We start from the raw sequence: 23,125 nt of genomic DNA, 5'->3' as shown, positions 1-23,125 counted from the left end.
TCTTTTTCTAATCTTTTTGTCCTCCTCCTCACTAGTGCAGTGTTTAAGAGGATAGGTTGGAGGGGTCCAGCCAACTAGACTCAGATCCCAGCTCTACCAAGTGATAGTTTGGTGACCTGTACCTCCACCTCTTCATCTATAAAATGGAGGTACAAATAGTACCTACCTCGTGGTGATTGGGAAGATTAGATGAGATAACTTCACATAAACATGTCGCCCAGTGCCTGTTCAGAGGAAGTGCTGAAGAAATGTTAGTTATCCCTGGCAGCTGTTCTAAGCTCCCGGTTCACCCTGTGATGCTCACATATCCTGCCCACTAGTGGAAGTTATAGTCTAGGATTCTGTATCCCAGACTTCTCCAGGTACTGATAATTAGAGTTTGGCTCACACTTCTTGCCTCTCTCTACAGGGGACCACTGCTGGTCCACAGCCACTTGGGAGCACCCTCGAGTTAGGCACGACCTGTGCTTCCTCCCGACAGGTGGCTCAGTTCCCAGCCGGCAGAATTCAGTCAGAACCTTTCACTTTCTCCTTTGCTCAGAGCCAGGAACTGGGTATGTGCTCCCAGACACTTGAAAAAAATCTGGTTCCCAAAAGCTAAGCCACCCCTGCCGAGCAAAGGCTTCTAACAGCACAGCATCCTGACATCCACAGGGGCAGTTCCCAGCCTCGGCAGCAGGGCTCATAAGTGTAGCTGGATTAATATTTCAAAGTCCCCCTCACTCTCATGAAATCACAGGAAGGCCTCCCTGCGCGCCCCACCCTTTCCCCCTTTGTGAACAGGAGTCAGCCTTCCGAAACAGAAAACAGTGGCACAAATGCAGGACAGTTACAGGCAAAATGTTGCTGGGATAAACAGAGAGGGACTGAAGGGCATATCTGCATTACTTGCCGAGTGATATAATTGTATATTTTTGTCTGTCTTCTTAATTTTTTTTTTAAGAATTTCCATTTTTCTCATTTAATGTGCAGTGAGGACTTGGAGTCACTGAGAGGAATCCACATGTAAAATCCTTCTAAATGGTAGTAATTTTCTTCCATTCATCCATAGTTATCTCAACCAAATCTAATTCCAGTGATTTTTTTTTAGCAATTCTCCCTTATCGAAAAATTCCAAAACATCTAATTTGGAATTTTTCTTCTGTTTTCCTTATCTTTAAAAAAAAATTAGCAGACTTTTTTTAAGAGCAGTTTTAAGTTTATGGGAAAACTGGGCAGAAGGTACAGAGAGTTTCCGTATGCCTCCTCCCCAAGTATACACTTTCCCCTATCATTAACATCTTGTGTTAGCGTGTTACGTCTTTTACAATTAATCAATCAATATTGTTGCGTTATTTTTAACTAAGGGCCCTAGTTTATATTAAGCCTCACTCTTTGTGTCATACAGTTCTATGGGTTTTGACAAATGCATAACGTCATGCACAGTGTCAGAATAGTTTCACTGCCCTAAAAACTCCCTGTGTTCCACTTACTCATTCCCTGCCTCCCCCCAACCCCTGGCAACCACTGTTCTTTTTAATGTCGCTGTAGTTTTGCCTTTTCCAGAAAGTCCTATATTTAGAATCATACAGTATGTAGTCTTTTCAGACTGTCTGCTCTCATTTAGTAATATGCATTTAAGGTTCCTGCATGGGTTTTCTGGCTTGGTGTCTCCCTTCTGTCCTTCCTTCCTTCCTTTCCAGCTTTATTGAGATATAAATTAATATAACACTGTGTACCTTTAATGTGTACAAGGTGTTGACTTGATATACTTATAAATTGCAAAAATGATTATTACCAGAATATATTAGCTACCACCTCCAGCCCATCACATAGTTGCCATTTCTTTTTGTGTGTGTGTGTAGTCAGAACATTTAAGAGCTACTCTCTTAGCAAGATACAAGTAAATGAGACAGTATTATTAGCCACAATCGCCATATTGGACTTCAGATCCCCAAATTTGTTAGTCTTACAACTGAAAGTTTGGACTCTGACCAATATTTCCTTCATTTCCACCCCCCACCCCCACCCCAGTGGCTCAATTCTTTTTATCATTGAATAATATTACATTGGATGTACTACAATTTGCTTAATCCATTCACCTACAGAGGTACATCTTGGTTGGTTCCAAGTTTTGGCAGTTGTGAATATGTTTACTGCTATAAACACTCATATGCGGGTTTGTGTGTAGACATGTTTCCAACTCATTTGGGTTAATACTGAGAAATGTGACTGCTGGATCATATGCTAAGACTATGTTTAGCTTTTAAGAAACTGCCAGACTGCCTTCCAAAGTGGCTGTAGTCATTTTGCATTCCCACTCTTTTGGATTCTCCCTTTTTTTTCCCCCATTAACGTGCAGTGAGAATTTACAGTCATTAGAGGCAATCTGAACATAGAATCCTTCCAGATAATAATTATCTTCCAGTTATTCACAGTTATCTGAATCAAATCTAATTCTATTTTTTTTTTAAGCTGCTCTCTCTTATTGAGAAATCCCAAAACACCTAATTTGGAAGTTTCTTCTTTTTTTTCTCCTTTATCTTTTGGAATTCTTATTATTATTGAGAATTCTGAATGTAGGCAGTTCAAAGAGCAGACGGTCAGTGCAGTGAACCCTGCGTGTAAGCATCACCACCCCCAACCAGGACCCACAGCCAACCCTGTCTCGTCCACACCCTGTCACTTCCCTTCCATATTTTAGTTTTTCAACTAGTACATTTATTGAGGTATGCCTTTATTGAAGTTATACATTTATTAAGGTAAAATTTACATACAATAAACTGCATCCATGTTAGTGTACACTTTGATGAGATTTAACAAATATATACATCCTTGAAACCATTGCCGTAATGAAAATACAAAACATTTCCCTCATTCCCTGAATTTTCTTGTGCCTGTTTGCAGTCCTTCCCTCCCTCTGCTGCCATTCCCAAGTGATCATGATCTGCCTTTTTTTTTTTCAACAATCTATGTTCCCTCCGCATATTATTTTGAATCAAATGTCAGATAGCTTATCGTTTTATCTATAAATAGTTTAGTATACATCTCTAAGAGATAAGACCTCCTTTAAAAAACCCAGGTCATTATTACACGACATGATTAATGGTAATTCCTTAATATTATCAGATATCCAGTGCAGAGCAGGTATGCACCCTGCACTCTAGGTGGAAGCCCCCACGGGCCAGAGATTGGAGCGATAGAGATTGTGAGCAGATCAAGCAAGCAGTAGCCACTGCTGCCTGCACAGAGCCCAGGGGCATTTTGCCAGCATCCAGCTGTCCCTCCCTCTTCCAGATGCAGGTACCCTCTCCCCCAGGGTTACCAAAGAAATATACAAATAAAAATACAGGATGCTTAGTTGAATAGTTGGATTTGAATTTCAGATCAGCAATGAATAATTTTTTTTAGTGTAAGTATGTCCCATGCAATACTTGGAGCATACTTACACTAAAAAGGTATTCACTGTTGATCTGAAATTCAAATATAACAGGCGTCTGACACTTCCTACCTTCCCTGCAATGGATAATGGTAGGATGTCCTTCTGGGCCCTACAGCACACCTCTGCCCTCTGTGTGACCTTGCTTCAGGTCCTGCCCCCTCCCAAGTTGAGATGTAGAAAGTTGTCATGAGCCCAGGGCATCTAAAGGGCTGGTAACTCAGAGGGCAAAGGTCTGTCTGACCAAGGTGGGACTGGGCAGAAGGAGATCAAAATCCCCCAAAGAGATAGGACATCCCCCAGTCTCCACCCCCAACCCCCACTTCCTCCTGGAGGACAGACACTGGCTTCCGAATCCCTCTCCGGTATTTCCAGCTGGCCTGTCTTCACAGCCTTAAACAGAACCCGACCTCTGCTTTTCCAACAGGTTCTGAAAGGGAATAAATTAAAGCCTAATTAATCTGAGGTACCCTGGGAGTGAGCTTTCCCTGACACTTTTATACACAGTCGCTCTCTGCTTTGTAAAGATCTAAGGGGCCCCTGTTACAACAGGAATCAGGTTTCAGTCTTCAGCAGCCCCTTCAGGAACAGAGAAAGCCGCTTGCTCAGACGTGTTGTATCGAACGGCAAGGTGATCTCACCATGCACTGTCCTCCTCAGAATTTATTTTGGGTGTCACACATGTTAAGAACACAGCGGTGCCAGGCTGTGAGTCCATCTGTGTCAAAGACAGAAAGACCTTCTGTGCCTCGTGCCTGTAAAAGAGAGCCCCTGCCATCACAGGTGCCTGCACCTGGCAAATGACGTCCTACTCAGTCCGGTTGTAATTTTATTTATGGGGAGATATCTGATGTGTACAGATGAGTCAATAAAACACCTGCGCAGTTTAATGCATCATTATAAATTGGACACCCATATAACTACCAAGTCTAGAAGAGCACTTAGCCCCCTAGAAGCATCTTGTGACACCCCCCCATCCCATTCCCCTCCTCCTCCAGAGATGGCTGCTGTCCTAACGTGTCGGAATCTTTTCCATGCTTTTTTCTTTAGTGTTAGTGCAGGTTGTGCACTGCTAACCAAGCCCCTGTTTTTTTCCAACCTCATATAAGTGGATTCTATTGCATGTATTATTTGTTTTTGTTTTTAACCTTTTTTTTATTGAGTTATAATCATTTTACAATGTTGTGTCAAATTGTGTACAGCACAACTTTTCAGTTATACATGAACAGATATATATTCATTGTCACATTTTTTTTCGCTATGAGCTACCACAAGATCCTGTATATATTTCCCTGTGCTATACAGTGTAATCTTGTTCATCTATTTTACATTTTGAAATCCCAGTCTGTCCCTTCCCACCCTGCATGTATTATTTGTGATTTGTTTCTTCCTTACAATCGTTCTTAGACTAGCAATGTTTTCAGGAGCATGCTGTCTTCACAGAGATGTCTGGCCTTGAAGTCACACTGACTGCCTTGGCCTCCTACTTACCTAGTAATTGTGTGACCTCTCTTTCCCTCCTTTATAAAATTATAACAATTATATCTCTGGACATGAGCATGTCAGATGTGCTCAAAAAAAAAAAAATCAGGAAGTATGCTTTATTTATCATTCTGTTCTCCATGGCTCCCAGGGCCTGATGCCTGATGAATCTTGAGTGAATGAAGGAGTCATGGTGAGATGGTGTATGTCACAGCCGAACACCACACCCGATTCATAGCAAATGTTCAATACATGGTGGCTAATATTATTATTGTCATCAGTGTTGTTTATTTGAATATGCACCTGCCTATGGGAGGCAGCCTCTAAAATGACTGCCGATGATCCCTGCCTCCTGCTAGTCTGTACTTATATATCCCTTGAGTATAGACTGGATTTATTGACTCACTTTTAACAAATAGAGTGTGGCAGAAGTGATGGGATTTCACTTCCAATGTTGGATTATAAAACACCATGCCTTCTACCTTGGGTCCTCTTTCTCACTGTCTCCTGGGTTGCTCACCCTGGGGGAGGTCAGTTGCCCTGCCATGAGGTGGGGAGGCCTGGGATAAGGGACCAAGGCCTGCCAGCCACCTCAGAAGTGGGCTTGGAGGTGTGTTCCCTCTCCAGGTGAGCCTTCAGATGAGACTGCAGCCCCAGTGCAGCTTGATGGCAACTTCATGAAAGAACTTCATCCAAAGGCTCCCAGCCAAATGGTACCTGGATTCCTGACCCACAGAAACTATGAGATAGCGAACATTTGCTGTTTTAAGCTACTACCTTTGGGGGCAATTTGTTACACAGCAATATACACCTAATGCACTGCCTTTTTTTGGATGAAGGGGCACTGACAATTTTTAGAGCTTGCAGCAAACAAGGAGATGCAGGGTTCAGATCCCCATTTAAGATGGACTCCTGCCCAGATGGAAGGTGTGTAGTTAACTGACAGCATTTGGGATCCAGCCCAGCTTTCAAGCTGAGATCATGCTCTTCTTAAGTGTCCTCCACAGCCAATGCATGAGCTGACGTAGTGGTACAAGGGTCTAACCATCTCCACCCAATGCAGGACCCCTGTACTGGGCAGTCTGCTTACAGAGCTCCGTGCTGACTCAGAGACTTTGACAGGTCTTCACTGGGGTCTTGTCTTTCCATCAGTGTCATTCCCCAATAAAACTTTCTCATTTTTTTTTTTTAATGGAGGTACTGGGGATTGAACCCCAGACCTTGTGCATGCTAAGCATGCACTCTACCACTGAGCTATACCCACTTCCACCTTTCTCATTCTTAATCCCATCTCAGTCTGTGCTTCTGAGACAATGCATTCTGCCAACTAAGGACAACATCACCTTCATAGCCAAGCTTTCTAGTCAGCCCAGACCTGGGTCCTATACAGACTCCACCCCTGGCTAGCTCTGTGACCCTGGGCAAGTTTCTTTACCTTTCTGATCCCTTTTTTCTCATGTAATATTGATGATAAATAACACAGAGCTCTTTGACACAACATTGTAAAATGATTATAAATCAATAAAAAAAGTTAAAAAAAATAACACAGAGCTCAAACAGAATATTTACATGTAGCATGTAACAGAATGAACAGCACAGAATAAGTGCTAGATAAAGATAACTATCATCTGTCCACAGACTACACACCAACTGGCCACTTACATTTCCCACAAAGTTTTATTGGAAATTATTCCAGTAATTTGTCCCAAATACATTGTCTAGTATATCTAGGGTAGATTCTTGAGGGTTATACCCGCTATCTTTATGAAACCCCAGATCACCAAATGCCTCTCTGGCACACGTTGTCACCCATAAAATGAAATCCAGTGCAACTCAAAAGTATACATGACTCCTTATCTATTAACAAGGAACTAAGCCTTTATAAAGCTGTAAAGTTATGCCAGAGCAACTGGGCGAATTGTTTCTCTTGTTTGCATTGGACTTTATCACATCAGAGGGCTGAGCCACCTCTGAATGCTGCTCTTTAAATGAGCCCAGTCATCTGAAATTTAGCATGTCCGAACCTGTTCCCCTCACAATTCCTGCCTCACTTTGATAGATAATTCCAAGCCAGAAAATGGGACGCCATCAGTGGCACCACCCTCTCTCTCTCATTCTCCATCTCTAATCCAGCAGTGTGTTTTGTTTGTTTGTTCCCTGTCAAAATGCCCTAAATCCACGAGGCTCTTTCCATCTCCACCGGCACCACTCCAGCCTCTTCCCTGTCAAGAGCCTCCTGTCTTCTTCTTGCATTTAAAATAAAGACCAAACTCTTTATCAAGGTTTAGAGGCTGTACATGAACTTGCCCCTCCCCTCCAAATCTCAACTCCGATCCGCAAACAATCCCTCCCACGTGTCAAGCTTGCTCTTGTTTTAGGACCATCCCGCAGGCACTTTCCAAGTCTGGAGCTCTCCTCTGCCCACTCTGTATTGTGGCCTCCTTTTCCTCCTAAAAATCTGGGCCTCCCCATCACCTGTGAACTGCCTTCTCTGGCAGGTTCCATCACACACAGCCTCCTCCATTGCTCTCAACCACAGTACCCGGGTCATTTCTTTTGTTGCATGCATCCCACTTTGTCATGATGTATTTACTTGTTGGCTGAAGGTTTCCCTCAGTTTATTGCAGTTTCTTCGAGTGCGTGGGGGTCTTGTCCCTTTTGTTCATCCCGTGCCACGCCCAGTGCTGGCCACAATACAACCTTGATAAATAGCTGTTGGATAAATTTCCTAGCTAAGGGTATCACTGTCATCTTTAATCATTCTTTTTTCCCTATTGCAAAAGCCATACTTTTCATTGTAGAAAAGATTCAGAAGTACAGATTTAAAAAAACAAAAAGACATGTTATTTCACATTTAGAGACAGCTACCATCAGCCAGATGTATTCTTCTAGAGCACTTTTAATGCATCTCTACCCACATATATAGGGATATATATGCCCCCAAGTCCTTCAACTTTCTGTGGTTACTCTTCCAACAGCCAAACAAAACATCTTGGTCCCCTCAAGCCTCTGGAGGGGCTACCATGGGGCTTGGCATCCTAGGGGGAGGAAACATTACAGATGGTGGCCACCAGTGACCAGAGCCTTTGGGGAAGTCCCTAGAAGGGGAGGAGGGGCAGCTAACATGGACACCTGCCCAAAACTGGAGGAAAAAGGGAAACATTTGGCTCATAACAAATATAGTAATAATAACACATAATAAATGTGTTTGACTTAGTTTATTCCACCTTAGCCAATTTAGTTTTCCCAGCCATCTCAAAACAGCCTTGATCACTGAACAGACTCCATCATGTTTCAGCCAACCTGCCCAGCAAGATGCTGAGATGAGGCCAACTTGTTTTCCAGACAACACAGAGGGAACAATTCTAAGTGAGTTTAACTCCAGTCAGACTTAACCAAAAGTAGGAAAATCTGATGTCTTAGGAGACCCCAGGGCTGTTTTGGATATGTGTGTATTAAAGCAGAGCTGGGCGGGGGAGGCACCAGCCTGTGTCATCATCAAACCAGATGGACAGGCCTTGGCAGGTACTTTTCATGTTAGTTCACCCTCCCAACAATCCCACATCTCAGGTGAGGTGTTTTTCACTCCTTTTCACAGGGAGATTAAGTCATTTTCCCAGAGTGGTTCAGCCGGAAGGGGTAGAGCTGAGGTTGGCACCTGGTCTGTTTGGCCTCAGAACCTGAACTCTTTCTGTGGATCAGAAATATGGATAGAAGGGTAGTGTTATCACTGCTGACCATCAGGGCTGGTCGTGGCATCATCCTGTGTTGCTGTTAGAAATAATGGTAACAACTCACATTTAGTGCATTGTGCTAAAAGTCTTCTGGACACGTCTCCATGACTTCCCCTAACTACTCTATAAAGAAGGTACTTTTACTGTCTTGTCTTTGCAGATGAAAAGATTGGGGTGCAAAGAAGCTGAAAAACTTGCCCAAGATCACACAAGTAGTAAATGGCCAAGCTCGGATTCAAACCCAGAGTCTGGTTCCAAAATGCAGGCATTGATACCCCATGCTATGCTCCTCCTACCAGACACAGGGACCAGCAGTGCTTAGGCACTAATTCCCACAGTCCCAAAGCCCTGTGCAGGGCGAGGGGAGGAATGGCACCATGCAGATAATTAAGGCATGTGCTTTGGGGTCAGGCAGTTCCAAGTTCACAACTACCCTCGCCTTGGGTGACCTCACCTTGGGGACTTCGAGCTGCCCTTCTCCATCCAAAAGCAACTTTGGCTGTAATCTCCTTTCTGCCGTTTCCCCCAGATTGTGATGTGAACACACAGAGGAACAGAAGTGCCATAACCCAGTCAGGACTTTCCTGTCCCCTGTGTCCAGCACTGCTGCCTCCTTTCCCCCACTGTCAACAGACCACAGAACTCGTGTCCCCAGAAAGGATGCACTTGCTGCAAAAGGGAACAATGAACACTTCACTGAAGATGTCAAAGCAGAGCTGAGGAAGGAAATCTAGAGCCCACAACTCACAGAAAACACTACTTCCATTTTTATTCTTCCGTGTTTCTTTCCAGCTGACCACTCATTCATTCGTCACTCCTCTCCTGCAGTCTCCCCTCCCCACCCCGACCACACTGTACACCTCCCTCCTGGTGGTGGCCCAGAGAGGACTTCCTTCTTCTCTGTGTCTTTCCTTCTCACTCTCCCCTGGACACATACAAATTCATCTTGGAGCAGTGCTCGCATTAACCACCATCTATGTCATCCAGCACATCCTTTGGGGGCCTCCCTCCAGCCCAGGTGGCTCGTGAAAGTATTTATTCCAAGTAAGTATTGTTCTCTCCCTACTTGGAATCCTGGTTAGCATATTAGCTCCCTCTAGCAACCCTCCTTCACTGAAGCTCTTTGGAGAAAAGGAGACAGTGGAAACATCAGGGCAGAGCTGTTGTGCGTGTCGGGGACAGGGTTGGGGGCCGGGAGGGGGCCGGGAGGGGGCCGGGTTCAGCTGCCTTTGCCTGAGCTGGTCTTTCCCCCACTTCCTCCATTTTGCAAGGCCACTGGTTTCAAAGGTCTCAGCCAGTCTCTCCTGAGCCCCTATTTTTCCATCTCTGGGTTTCTAGCTCGTCCTGACAGCAAGAGGGGTTTGTCTCTGGTGAAGGCAGCCAAAGGCAGTGGCAGGAATCTCTCAGAGAGCAATCACCTTGAAGAGCCTTCCCTGGAGAACAGGCTCTTTCCCTTCCAGATTGGAAAATCTGCACTTCATGCCAAGTGGTCCAGAGGGCACTTGGATCTTTACCAGCTGAAACGCCAACAACTCTTAAAGGGAAAGGGACCAAGGAACTAGGGCAACCTTCCTTCCTGGCACTGGGGTAGCAGGCAGGTGGCTTTTAAAGAAAAAGCCCAAGGTGATGGTGAGCTGTTACCCTGGTGGAACACACTGCTAAAACCCATCACTGATTAAAGCTGATTAAAGTTACAACTTTTTTTCCCCCAAGAGTGTAGATTTCATTGCCAAGTTCTACAACCATCTCCTTTACCCTAGTGGTGAAATGTCTATTTTTTAAAAAGGCTTTTAACAGAACATAAATGTTCTGTTAAAGAACAACAGAAATGTCCTGAAGTCCATATGTAAGTAGATAATTTGACCTGCTGAAGGTTAATTATTTATCATACAAATAGAATGGCTGAGGATGGTTGCAAGTTTCTTTGCAATCACACTGGCTTTGGGATGCACTAGATGATTTTTTTTTTTTTTTGAAACAGATTTGCTACCTCTTTTAGGCTTTGCCTAAGACAACACTCAACTTGGTTTTCTTTCCCCAGGTGAACACTGATTGGAGAGGTGTGCAGCCTGGTAGGAAGAAGCTGGCTCGGGTTAATATCTTGCCATGTGTGATCACAAACTGGATGGCCCCTCTACGGCTCTCTTGAGAGAGGACTGCAAGCGTCAACCCAGGGTGAGTCTGGGGGAAAGAGGGAGTCTTGCAGGAACTGGCCAGACCCATCACACGTGTTTGGCAGAGAGGACAAACAGCCAAGAGATCTGGTCCAGAGAGAGTTCTTTACTCCAGAGGACAGGAACTAAGCTACGTTATGATGATGTTACTTAATTCTGGAGCGGGTCACTTACATGCAGCTCTTTGTTTTTGAACCTGACCCTGATTCTGACTGCTGACAAATTCCAAAGGCAGGAAAGAGCAAGGGCCACGATTGCTGCTGAACATCACAGCAAAATAGCTCACTCCCTTTGCTGCTCCCAGAAATGAACACTTTTTTCGAGAAACAACAACAAAAATCCTTGATTTCTTGATCCCGGCATATCACGGATTGGAGCCCCAAATTGTCTGTGTTTTCACCAGAGCACATTCTGACACAAAACTTTCTTTGACTTGGCATTTTGCTTCTCTTTTTCAGACTGACATTTTTGTTTTAAAATATTTTCTCACTGGTTGGTTTCTTTTTCCAGGCTCAGAGGAAAACACAGCTAGACTTGGGCTTTAGCAAATTAAAACAGATTATTCTTCTAGACACAGAGTTAAATGTGTTCCCATAGAGATGCCAAATGTCACTTTATTTTTGGTTGCAGCTCTCTCAAGAGGGCCTTTTAATAGTTCTTGGAGTAGGGATGGTAATCTCTACAAACAAGACAAACTGGGAGATACTTTCCCTGCCCCAACCCCCTTCTTTTCCTTTATCCTTGAGGCAACTAAATTGGAAGCTGGATGTCCTGAACTCTATAGTTTTACTTGGAATTTCCTGCTACTGACACTAAAGTTTTCTTTTTTGTTGAGATCAGGAATACTTATTAAGCCAAACCTAATGACACGGTCTCAAGGTACATTTGGAATGCTTTTTCCCATAGTAGTAATGCTTCACTTCTCTGGGCTGATGAAAAAGAATGTAACAAGGCTATTCCCAGTTTCTAAAAACCTCACTGGGTTTAGCTGCAATTAGGTCTGGCTGTACATGGCAGAAAACCCAAACCACCAGGGGCTTAAGATGGAACTGTCTCTCTCCCATGCAAAGAGAGGGAAGTGATGGTAAAGTGGAGGGTGCGCCCAATCCTCAACTTCTCAGTGACCCGGCCTCTTCCAGCTTATCTCCCCACCACGCCTATGCTTTTGTCTTTATGCTCATTATCCCAAGTGATGGCATCCATATTACTAGTGAGTACAGTGAAAAAAGAAGGGAAAAAACACGGCAAAAATCACCCATTGGAGAAAGTTTCCAGCCACTGCGAAGAGAATACTTATGCTTATACCCTATTGGCCAGAAGTTAGTCACATGGTCATACTTAACTACAAGGTAGGCTGGGAAATGTAGTTCTTTTTTCTGGATGGCTGTGTGCCCCAAATTTATATTTCTGTGACATACACTCAAGGGCTTATGTTCATAAAATTAGTCAGTTTCTATCAATTTTATCCAGAATCTTGAGTAACGTCTGAGATAACCATAGAAGATGTATAAAATCATTGTTAGAAATGCCTCACTCTAAAATGTTCATATTCTTTTTCCAGTAATTTTGCTTTTGGTGGTCCCTACTAAATAATTAACTCAGAAAAAGTTTTAAGCAAAATAATAATAATTATCACATAGTTATATATAATCTCACACACCCAAAGGAATCAGAATGCCAAAATATGAGAATAAACCATGGAATATGTTCTTGATGGAATATTAAGTGATAGGAGCATAGTGGTTTGTTACGCTATTGACTCTGCTTTTGTATTTGTTTGAATTTTTCCATAATGTAATAAAAAAAAAAAGATTCCTAGGATTTATTCCAGCTTCTGAAACTGGCTAACTATGCAACTTCAACAGTTCATTTTAATTAAATGTTCACATTAACAAATGCGTACAAAGCAGTTAGTAAATTTTAAGGCAGGAGACATCACTTACAGCTGTTTCAGTTGCAAGTGAAGGCAAATCTAACAATTTATTGGATTCCATAAACAAAAAGTTGGAGACTAATTTCTCTCTTCCACTTGTTAAAACAACAAACAGCCAGTTATTTTATCAGCAAAAATTTTATTTGGGAGCAGCAAATAATTGCAGTTTTCTACATGCAACTGTGGTGAACTACACGTAAGTCCGAATAAGGCAAAGGACACTCTTTTATAGGGGAGAAAGGGAAGTTGGGAGGGGCTGTTACAAACAAAAAGTCTATTGGAGGAAAATTGGGAGTTTGAAGTATAGTGACTTTTCATTGGCTGAGTTGTGACAGTCTCTCATTGGCTGAGCTGTCTCCAGGCAAAGAGAATCTTTTATCCTCCTCCTGATGATGGTAAAGTAGAGTCACTTCCTGCTGGAGAAGCAAGGTAACATCTCTTCCTATGAAGATCTGAGTTGCATGTGTATGAGATCTCCCCCTTCTGGCTACTCCATTTTAGTACGTTTTCCTTTCATTAATTTTCACAAGGTGTATTTGATCCAGGCTCAAACATGCCAGTGCACTGGGATTCCCCATCTCGCCATCTCTTGGCTCTGCCTTCTGCCAGGTTAGCTTCATCTTTAACCTTCATGAGGTGCTTCCTCAAGTTCACATCTGCCTGGCTCAAGTCCAGCAAAAACAAGAGAGTAGCATTTGCTGTTGGCCACCCTCCCCTGTCCCCGCAAGCGCATGCACACACACAAACACAATATTATATTCATCTTTGTATCTCACCATCACCCAAACGCAGTCCTGGCACATGGAAGTGTGCTTCTTAAATGCTTCATTGAACTGAAAACTTTTTGCCAGTGCACAACTACAGGACCAGCCAGGCAGACTTGGAAAAGGAATTTTGTGACACCTTAGAGGGCCCTTTCATTAAACTTGTCTGAGAACAAATGTCTGATAATCCCATGGAGGATAATAGCTTTTGCCAGGCTTCCCGAGAGATTAGCCTTTACAAAAAAACCCAAAAAACAAAAAACCCCCTCTTTCTGTGGAATGATTAACAATAACAGCAGCTGGTGCTGACGGAGGGCTTCCAGTAGGCCCTTCACATTTAATCACTGCAATAACCCTATTATATCCTCATTTTACAAATGAGGACACTGGGGGGGGGGGAGGGGATAGCTCAAGGGGTAGAGCACATGCTTAGCATGCATGAGGTCCTGGGTTCAATCTCCAGTACCTCCTCTAAAAACATAAATGACTAAATAAACCGAATTTACCTCCCTCCCCCTCAGAAAATAATAAAATAAATAAAAATTAAAAAAAAAACAACAAATAAGGAAGCTGAGGCACAGATCAATTAAGTGAACTACTTTAGGTCACCTGGCTAGGAGTGGCCTGAGCCAGGAGTGAATTCTGGTGACAGAGCTTCTTTTTTTAACCCCTCTGCTTCCTGATCTTGGAAATACTTCTTCTTCTTCTTCTTCTTTTTTTTAAAGGATGAGACAGATTTGTGGAACAGTATCGAAGCACACATTTTGCTTGTTTTTTTATGTGTTTTATGAGGGGGAGGTAACCAGGTCTATTCACTTATTTATGTTTGGAGGAGGTACTGGGGATTGAACCCAGGACCTCGTGCGTGCTAAGCGTGTGCTCTACCACTGAGCTCTACCCTCCCACCTTGGGACTACTGCTAAGCACTCCTTCTCAAATGCTCTCCCTTGCAAGTCAGCCTCCTGTACCTGGCTGTCCTCATGAATTCTTCCTAGGCCCCCCTCTCCTCTCACAGTCTGGATTCTTTGCCCTTGCACGTGCATTAAGGCCTTTGGGTTCAGTTGCCGTCAGCATCAGGACTGCATCTGACTACATACAGTTGGCCTTCCAGACCCACGGATGTGGAGCCCATAGATACGGACAGCCAACCGTATTATGCCATTTTATATGAGGGACTGGAGCATCCTCAGATTTTGGTATCCTTGGTGGGGAGGTGGGGTCCTGAAACCAATCACCTATAGATGCCAAGGGACAACCATACCGCCGAAAAAGTGACTATACTATCTAAACCAAATGCGGGATTCCTTTCCTAGTAAGATTAGAAATACACGATCTGGGGCTGGCACAGCAGGTTTCCAATGTCATCAGCATCCTAGGGACCCTTGACTATTCCTCGCCACCATCCTCACATGTAGCTTTCATTCTCCTCCTCTTTTTTGCCTCAAATAACAAGATAGATGCTCTGCCCCCAGCTTCAACTTCATGTCCCAGGCATGTAGATGGAAGAATGACAAAAATATATGAAAGTCTAATCAATCACTTCGTATAAAGTTTCCTGGAACTCTTATCCAGTCACTTCTGTTTACATTTCCCAGCAGCTAGTCAGGGAAGGCATCTTGAACTGGGCACCTTGTATCCTGAACAAATTTAAGACTCTGATAGAATGAAGAGAATTTATGTTTATATTTCAAATATATACACATATATAGCAGAATATTATTCAGCCATGAGAAAGAAGGAAATCCAGCCATTCACAACATGGAAGGAAATTGAGGGCATCGTGTTAAGTGAGATAAGTCAGAGAAAGATAAATATTGTATGATATCTCTTATACATGGAATCTAAAAAAGCTGAACTCACAAAAACAGAGTGTAGAATGGTGATTACCAAGAGTTGGAGGGGGTGGTGGAATTGGGAAGACATTTAACAGTGCAAACTTGCAATTAGTAAATGAATAAATTCTGGAGATCTAATGTATAGCATAGTGATTACAGTCAACTGTACTGTATTATAAACTTCAAATTTGCTAAGAAACTAGATTTTAATTGTTTTCATCACAAAAAAGAAATGATAATTAGGTAACATGACAGAGGTGTTAGCAAACACTACTCTAGTAATCATACTGCAATATGTATCAAACCAACACATTGTACACCTGTAACTTACACAGTATTACATGTCAATTATATCTCAACTGAACAAAAAAAAGGAAGAGAAATGATATTGAGGAGGCAATCAACACACCGCTTACACACCATTGACCCCAAACGTATAGTTCTATCTCAGACCCCTGCACAAATTGAAGTTAAGTTTATGCTGGACTCTCTTTCCTGTTGCAACAGTATTACTGAATAAAATCTATCCTCACCCACTTTAGCAAGCGTTCAGCTTTGTTTATCTTTGATAGCATCTGTTATTCATGCACACATTTTTTTGTCCTTTTCCTGCAGGATCTTTTTAATCCTCAAACGTCCTTTCTTTTCTATTGCAAAATCAAAAGCTGTGGTTTCCTAATGTGTCTTAGGTAGGCTTCAGCTGGAAAGTCAAAAGCTAAGTGTTTCTTTCTGTTTTAACAATTCTAGTTCTTCCCAAGGCATTTAAGATGCCTCTGGATGACTAGGTGAAGGATCACATACTCACATACTCCTAGAATACAGAAGAAAATCACAAAGATTAATATCTCAAAATATTATCTTGCTGTAGATACAGAACGCTTGTGGCAATAAATATAATGAAGCCAACAACGGATAAATGACATAAACCATCATATATCAATTTCAGGGTATTACTATGAGTCAATAAATTACATAATTACACAAATTACATAAATAACTGGAAAGTTTGTTGTGGTTATTGTTGTTTTACTTACTATCACTGGTTGATTATAAGGGATACAACTGAGGAACAGCCCGATGGAAGATGGAAGAGATGCAGAGGGCAAGGTATAGGGTGAGGGGCGCAGAGTGTCCATGCCCCCTCTGGGGGTGGCACCCTCCCAGCACCTTGATGTGTTTACCAATCTGGAAGCTCTCAGAATCCTGTTATTTAGGATTCATTACATAGACATAAGTCTTTGCCCATGAGTGGATAAAAATCTAAACATAGGGGCTTTTATCACTCTTCAATTCTCCCATCACTGCTAGGAAAACAGCATGCAAGTCAGCCTACTGAGCTGATCAGTTTTTACCTCCTTCAAACAGAGGGTGGCCTTCAAAACAGAATGTTATCTGTTCACCTTGGGGCTGCCATCCACAAGCCAAGGAGCTCTTTGTTGGTCAGTTGAGAGCTGTTTATAAGGCACTGTCCAAATGATGACAGAATTTGACGGCTCCTTATACAAATTCAAAGTCAGTCCTGGGGAAAAAGGCTCCTTGCTTGTGTCTACATGACCCTTGCATCCCACGGGTAGCATGATGCTGTATAAAGCATCTGGGTATTGCCCTTCCAGATAGAGTGTTTTTCCGACATCACCCAAGACATCATAGGCATTTCAAGTTTCAAGATTATTGTATATCCTTCAGTCACAGGAGCAGTTTTAATTAATGTCTTACAGCAAGCTAGTAATTACCCCTCAGATGGGAATCTCTGGACTGAAGTGCTGTAGTCAACGCTGGAAGGTGTCACAGGCTTCTGCAATAAGCCCATCTCTGTTGCACACACAGCTACTGCACAGAGAATTTATCCATGTCAGCACTCCAGTTTGTACTGTTTGGACTTAGGCCATCTCATTGGTCTGCATTTAGCATGTCCAAATAATACTGCCCGAAGGGTAGAGTTACACACTTCCTGTTCTCAGAAGCAGTTTCCTCGTCAGGCACCATGTCCGTCCCCATCATCATTCAGGTAAAAGAGATGCAGCCACTTCAGACATATGAATTTTCATATAAACTTTCACCTGAATCCCATCAGTCTTTACATTCCTAACTGTAGGCAGGGGAGGTGTTCCCGGGTCAGACATGATGTCCATCCATGGAACATTCATGTCAAGGAGACACCACCTCTCCACATACGGCCAGTTTAAACCTTACAGTTTTCATCCAAACCTCCATCTTAATCAGGGCTTCACAGATGAGTTTTGGTACCACAGTGCTTGGGGCTCCCATGTCAAGGAGTCCCAGAGATCTCCTTCACTCCCTGATCATAGGTGTTGGGTCTCCAGCAGGGGGATGAGCCCAGGGACTCTGGCCTTTTGTCAGTCATGTTAAAGAACAAAATTCAACTGAGTGAGTTTTAAAGATCTTATTGGCTTTATTTAGAGATTCAAAAATCAGGGAGCATCAATCTAGCAGTTAGATAGGAGCCCCAAAGAGCTGCACAAGGCAAGACATTTTATAGGCAGAAGGAGCAGGAGCAAGGAAGTTATAGTGAGCATCTGCTGATTGATTAAGGTAGGGTTTCTTTCCTTACATGGAGCAAAGGGAATAGCTGGGCCAGTGCTGAGCAGGCAAAAAAGCTGATGGGTTGGCCCACATCCTCCCTTGCCGGGAGAGCCCAGCATGGAAACTTAGTGAACTTTTGATTTGCTGACCTGGGGTTTAGCATGAGCGACTCCATCTTGGGCCTAATCTGGTTACCTTAACAGTCTTTATCTTGGTCAACTGCCTAGCTATTGCTTCAGCCTACTCCAGGTTAGGTTTCTGATTGCAATCTTTGTCTGCCAGCTTTTTAAATTAAAAAAAAAAAAATTTAACCAAAGTAGATAGAGTAGACTTGTTTGGGGCCCATCAGGGGATCCCTTTAGTCCACCTAACCTTCAACAGTGCTGTAGTAAGACCTTTGTTTTGAACCCATCAATGTCCAGTTTTATTTATCCCATTTCTAAATATTTCTACCCTGCTGGGATGTGTTCCTTGACCCTCCCCCCTGCCTTTCCACATTCCCTTGTTCATTAACCTAAAATATTTTTTAGCATCTGTAAAACGCATGAGGAGAAGCTGAGACAGCAAATTCAATAAAGTTTCTGAGATTATAGCTGATTTTGCAGCAGTAAAGCTACATAGGGTGCCCAATGAAAAAGGGCCCCCTGCAAACACAGCATCTGCCATGACCTGGGTAACAGGTGTGAAAACTGAGTCAGGAGGCCAGAAGGGGGCGCTCTTAGGCACGAGCACTTGAAGTCAATTGCAGACCCAATAGGAAAAGACATACCTTTGCACGTTCAACAGGAAGGTTACTAGTTTACTGCCCAGCAGAAGGAAGAATTTCCGCTTGTCCAGCAACAGCCCAGCCAATGAGAAGCAGTCACAACTCAGCCGATGAAAAGCCACTACACTTGGAACTCCCAGCTTCCTCCCAATGGACTCTTTATTTATAACAACCCCTCCCACCTCCTTCTTCTCCTTTATAAGAGAACATTCCTTTCCTTCATTCTCAGGACTTGTGGGTGCTTCACCACAGATTGCACGTTCTGAATTTCAGTTCTTTGCTGTTCCCAAATAAACCCATTTTGCTGCTGTTTTATTGTTTTAGGTCAATGCAGGCATATTTAGCATGTGAATATCCTGGTCACTGTGAAGCCAGTCCCACACAGATTGCATACAGAGCTTATCAGCTACTTCATAGGGGGTGTTCACTTGGCATTTATAGGGAGAGTCAGACAGTCCCTCTTCCCAGGGTAGACACATCTTATGTTGATTTTCATTTGGTTCACCAGGCTCATGTTTCCTCAGGAATAACCAGTAGGTTACTCTGAATCTTGCACAGCATCTCTGATTGTTCCATAGTGAACTGTGGGTCCTACATCAACCCAAACATGCTTTTCCCCCTTGCAGCTTTCAAAACCAAAGACAACGCCCCCAAATCACTCTCACAATCCACTCTAGCAAAGGTTCTTCAGGAAGCTGATGATCCCAATCCACGAAGTGAGACAGATTCTTTATGCTGCACCCCGGGGTTTCAATAGTTTCCTGATTTTGCCCTCCCCCAATGCAGACCACCTTCTTGGTGACCAGAGGTATTAGAGTTACTCTCTGTTGTCCCCACATAATCCTTCCTTTTGGGGGTTGAGGCTAGTGGTGGAAGCTCAGATGGATAGAAATCTGAGCTGGGTTCAGCAGTAAGGTCTGACCCAGCATTCTCTTTTCATTTCATTTTAGCCTTTACACATAACAATAACCAACAGACTGGTGTTCTGCTTTTTTCTTATTCGTTTACATTTCTTATGCATCGAGTAGACCAACTCTCCAGGGATCATTAACTTTTACTGTTAGTAACTTATACAGCTGCTGCTCCATGCCATGGGTGACTACATGACCACCCAGGAATCAAGGTTCCTTATACCCCACCCTTTCATTTTTCTTCTTCCCAAACCACATGTTTCCATGAGCAAGGGCCATTTTAGCAAATACCCCATTTTTCTGACAACCAAAAGAGCTGTTTTTACTCACAATACGTCTGATATCAAATGGGTGGGGTTTTTTCACACCAACAACCAATTCTCCAATTCTCTGACACCAACTAGGTATCCTACAATTCAATTCAATTCTGACACGAACTACCCAGAATTAGCGCCAGACCCGACAAGTTTAAGGGCTGGGCCGCACACTTCAGACACCGGTCACAAATGGGGTGAGCAGGGTACCCACACTTCTATCTATCTAAATTGGCTACAAATTGAGGATTCCTCCAAATCCCTCCCCAAGGTTCAATAATTCACTAGAACAACTCACTCAGGAAGAATTTTACAATTACTGGTTTATTATAAAGGATACAACTCAGATGCATAGGGCAAGCTATGGGAGTGGGAGCTAGGAGCTTCCACGCCTTCTCCAGGCACATCACCCTCCCAGCACCTTGATGCGTTCACCAATCGAGAAACTCCAATAACTGAAAAGCTTTATATGAAATACTATTAAGTGGAAAAAAAAAAAAAAAAAGGAAGGGCATAAAATGTAAATACATAATGATTAAAACATATAAACATTAAATCTCCATATGTTGCCTGAGCTTGATCCCTCTCTTCTTGATCCCAGACGGTAAGGCTGAAGTTACAAAAGAAGGTATGAAACTGTACCATGAGTTCAGGGAAAGTGTTCAGGGAGCTGGCTGCTCTTTACAACGGCACCCGGACAGTGATCATCCAGAACAGATAATGAGCGGGGAGGGCAGAGCTCAGTGGTAGAGCGCGTGCTTAGCAAGCACGAGGTCCTGGGTTCAATCCCCAGTACCTCCATTAAAATAAACAAACAAATAAAAACCTAATTAGTGCCCTCAATTAAAAAAAAGAAAGAAAGAAACTATTAGAGTCCCTGATCTACAGCTGGCCACAAGGTCATGAGGGGTATTTACGATCACAGTCATCTACTTCTTATTCCGTATTTCTTTTGCCCCCAGCAAGCACCTCCGTTGGTCACAGTTCCTCGCCTGGTGGAATGACCCAGACCTTTTGTGAAGGACCTGGGACATCAGCAGTCTAAGCTGAGTTGCTGTAGTTTTTCCATCGACCTTAATGAGAGGACATGGGAGTACTAAGAGGCACCCCAAAGGGTCTCCAGCAGTATCCCTCTTACCCCCGCTGTGTAGCAGCAACCCAGTTTCTCCTTGACAGTCAGGTCAGCCACCCCAGCCAGTGCCTTGCCTATGGATTCTGTGCCCGAAGAGGCCAGATGGCGGCTTCAGGTTCCAATCCAAGGCGGTCTTTGCGATCTCTCCCGTTGAAAGCACTTCTCCCTTTGTAACTAAGACCTCTAGACCAGCAGATGCTAAAGCTGCAGAGACGGGAAGCCAAACTTTGACTACGGGATCATTAGGGTTAATAGCGAGCAGATTTACTTTCATTTTTATCTTTTGGTTCCTAGACTGCTGGGTCCAGGCGATGGGAGAAACATAATGCTGATTGAGAGCATTTACCACAAACTGGAAAACACTGTCCCAGCCCTGCAAGGTGCTACCACCTAGCTGGCACTGTCACTGAATCTTCAAAAAGCCATTCAACCATCTGTCAAAGCAGTTGCTTCAAGGTGATGGGGAACATGGTGAGATCGATGAATTCGAAGAGCATGAACCCACTGCTGCTTTTCAGTTGCTGGGAATACCATGGCGGTGGACGAGGCATTCTGGAAGGCCACAGACGGTGGTTTTGGCAGCAGCACGGTGGGCAGTGAAGACAAATCTATGTCCAGAGCAAGTGTCAGTTCCAGTCAGAACAACCTGCTGCCTCTTCCATAATGAAAGCGGTCCAATGTAATCAACCTACCACCAGGTAGCTGGCTGATCCCTTCAGGCACTGGTACCATATTAGGGGCTCAGTGTTGTCTCTTCTGCTGGCAGATTAGGCACTCTTGGTGAACACAGGTTCATGTTGCTGAGCCCAGGCATAATCTCTATCACGGTCACTGCGGCCACTCTGTTCTTAAGTCCACAGGTGCTGCTGTGGAAGGAGGTAGTCCGATGTCTACAGAATGGGTCATTCCACCCACCTGACTATTAAAAGCTTCCTCTACCCTCTGGCGAGCATTCACACGGAACACAAATATCTTCATACACTGCCATTCAGAGGGATCTACCCTCATACCTCTCTTTTAGACCTTCTGGTTTTCCAGTGGTGCTCCTTCCAGTCCAACTACCCAGCCAAACCACGATTCAGTGCAGACCCTTTCTTCTGGCCATCTCTCCTTCCGGGCAAAATGAACAAACAGGTGCACTGCTCCAGGTTCTGTCCACTGGGAGGGTTTCCCTTCCCCACCGTCTTTCTGAGTTGTCCCAAAGAGAAGCTGTGGTACCACAGCCGTCCTCCTTCAGGTGATGCATGCATGTCATGCAGAACTATCTATAAACCAAGCCTGAGACTTTTCTTTCTCAGTCAACTCTTCATAGGGAATCCCCAAGAAGGCATGGGTGTGGGTGGAGAGACTACAATGCAGCAGAACAGGGCTCCTGGGCAAGTCTGGGAATTGGTTATAGAATCTTAGGGCAAGAGATTAACCTCCTCAGCAGGGGTGGAAGGGCTGCTTCCAGTGGCAAAGAAGCTTTGAGGGCCTCCACTTCATTGGAATCAGCCCATATGACCTAATGTTCAAACTCACATTCCATCCCAAACCATACCCTAACTTCTACCTAAAAAGACCCTATGAGGTTGCAAATTCAATCTGTGTTGTAATTCAAGGCCAGAAGGACTCACAAGACTCAGTAACTAGTTATATTCACAGTCATTCCAGCAAAGGATACCCTGCAGAAGCATCAGGGGAATGATATGCATTGGTGGAGTCCAGGGGGACCCAGCACAAACCTCCCACGTTTGTCCCTGTCCCAGGGACGCAGGAGCACAGGAGTGCTCTCTTCCCAACAGCAAACCGTGGGGCGTGTGTGCAGCCTGTTTCCGTCTTGGCCAGGAGGGGCTGGTCACGTGGGCAGAACCTGCTATTAACTCACACTCTGCAGGAACAGACTTTGGGTTTTTTTTTTTTTTTTTTTTTTTTTTTTTTTTTTTTTAATATCTCAGCACCACAACTACAGGAGGCCGTATTTCTTTCAGGACTGTCATAGAAGCTATCAGGTCCCTTAGGCAGATCTTGAGCCGTGAATTAAAACTTAAAAAGCCCTGAATCCATCATTTTAATTTTAACGAGATGTTACAGTCATTTGACTGAATAAGTGAGCTTTTAGGAATCTGTTGTGAGAAA

General features: G+C 43.6%; 1 long non-coding RNA gene across 2 annotated transcripts in view; it reads left to right on the top strand.

Annotated features, from left to right (window-relative positions):
* The window catches only part of LOC116157715 (uncharacterized), a 41,757-nt gene extending 18,821 nt beyond the window's left edge, over nt 1–22,936 (top strand). For both annotated transcript variants that reach the window (XR_010384427.1, XR_010384426.1), the window contains exons 3-4: nt 10,676–10,809; nt 21,302–22,936. This is a non-coding gene — a long non-coding RNA (uncharacterized LOC116157715). The remainder of the gene's footprint in view (nt 1–10,675; nt 10,810–21,301) is intronic.
* The last annotated feature ends 189 nt before the right edge of the window (nt 22,937–23,125 follow it).

This window comes from Camelus dromedarius, chromosome 16, assembly GCF_036321535.1.
Source record: "Camelus dromedarius isolate mCamDro1 chromosome 16, mCamDro1.pat, whole genome shotgun sequence".
Classification (NCBI taxonomy): domain Eukaryota; kingdom Metazoa; phylum Chordata; class Mammalia; order Artiodactyla; family Camelidae; genus Camelus; species Camelus dromedarius.
The sequence above is the reverse complement of the archived record's forward strand: the minus strand, read 5'-3'. Positions and strand labels throughout refer to the sequence as shown.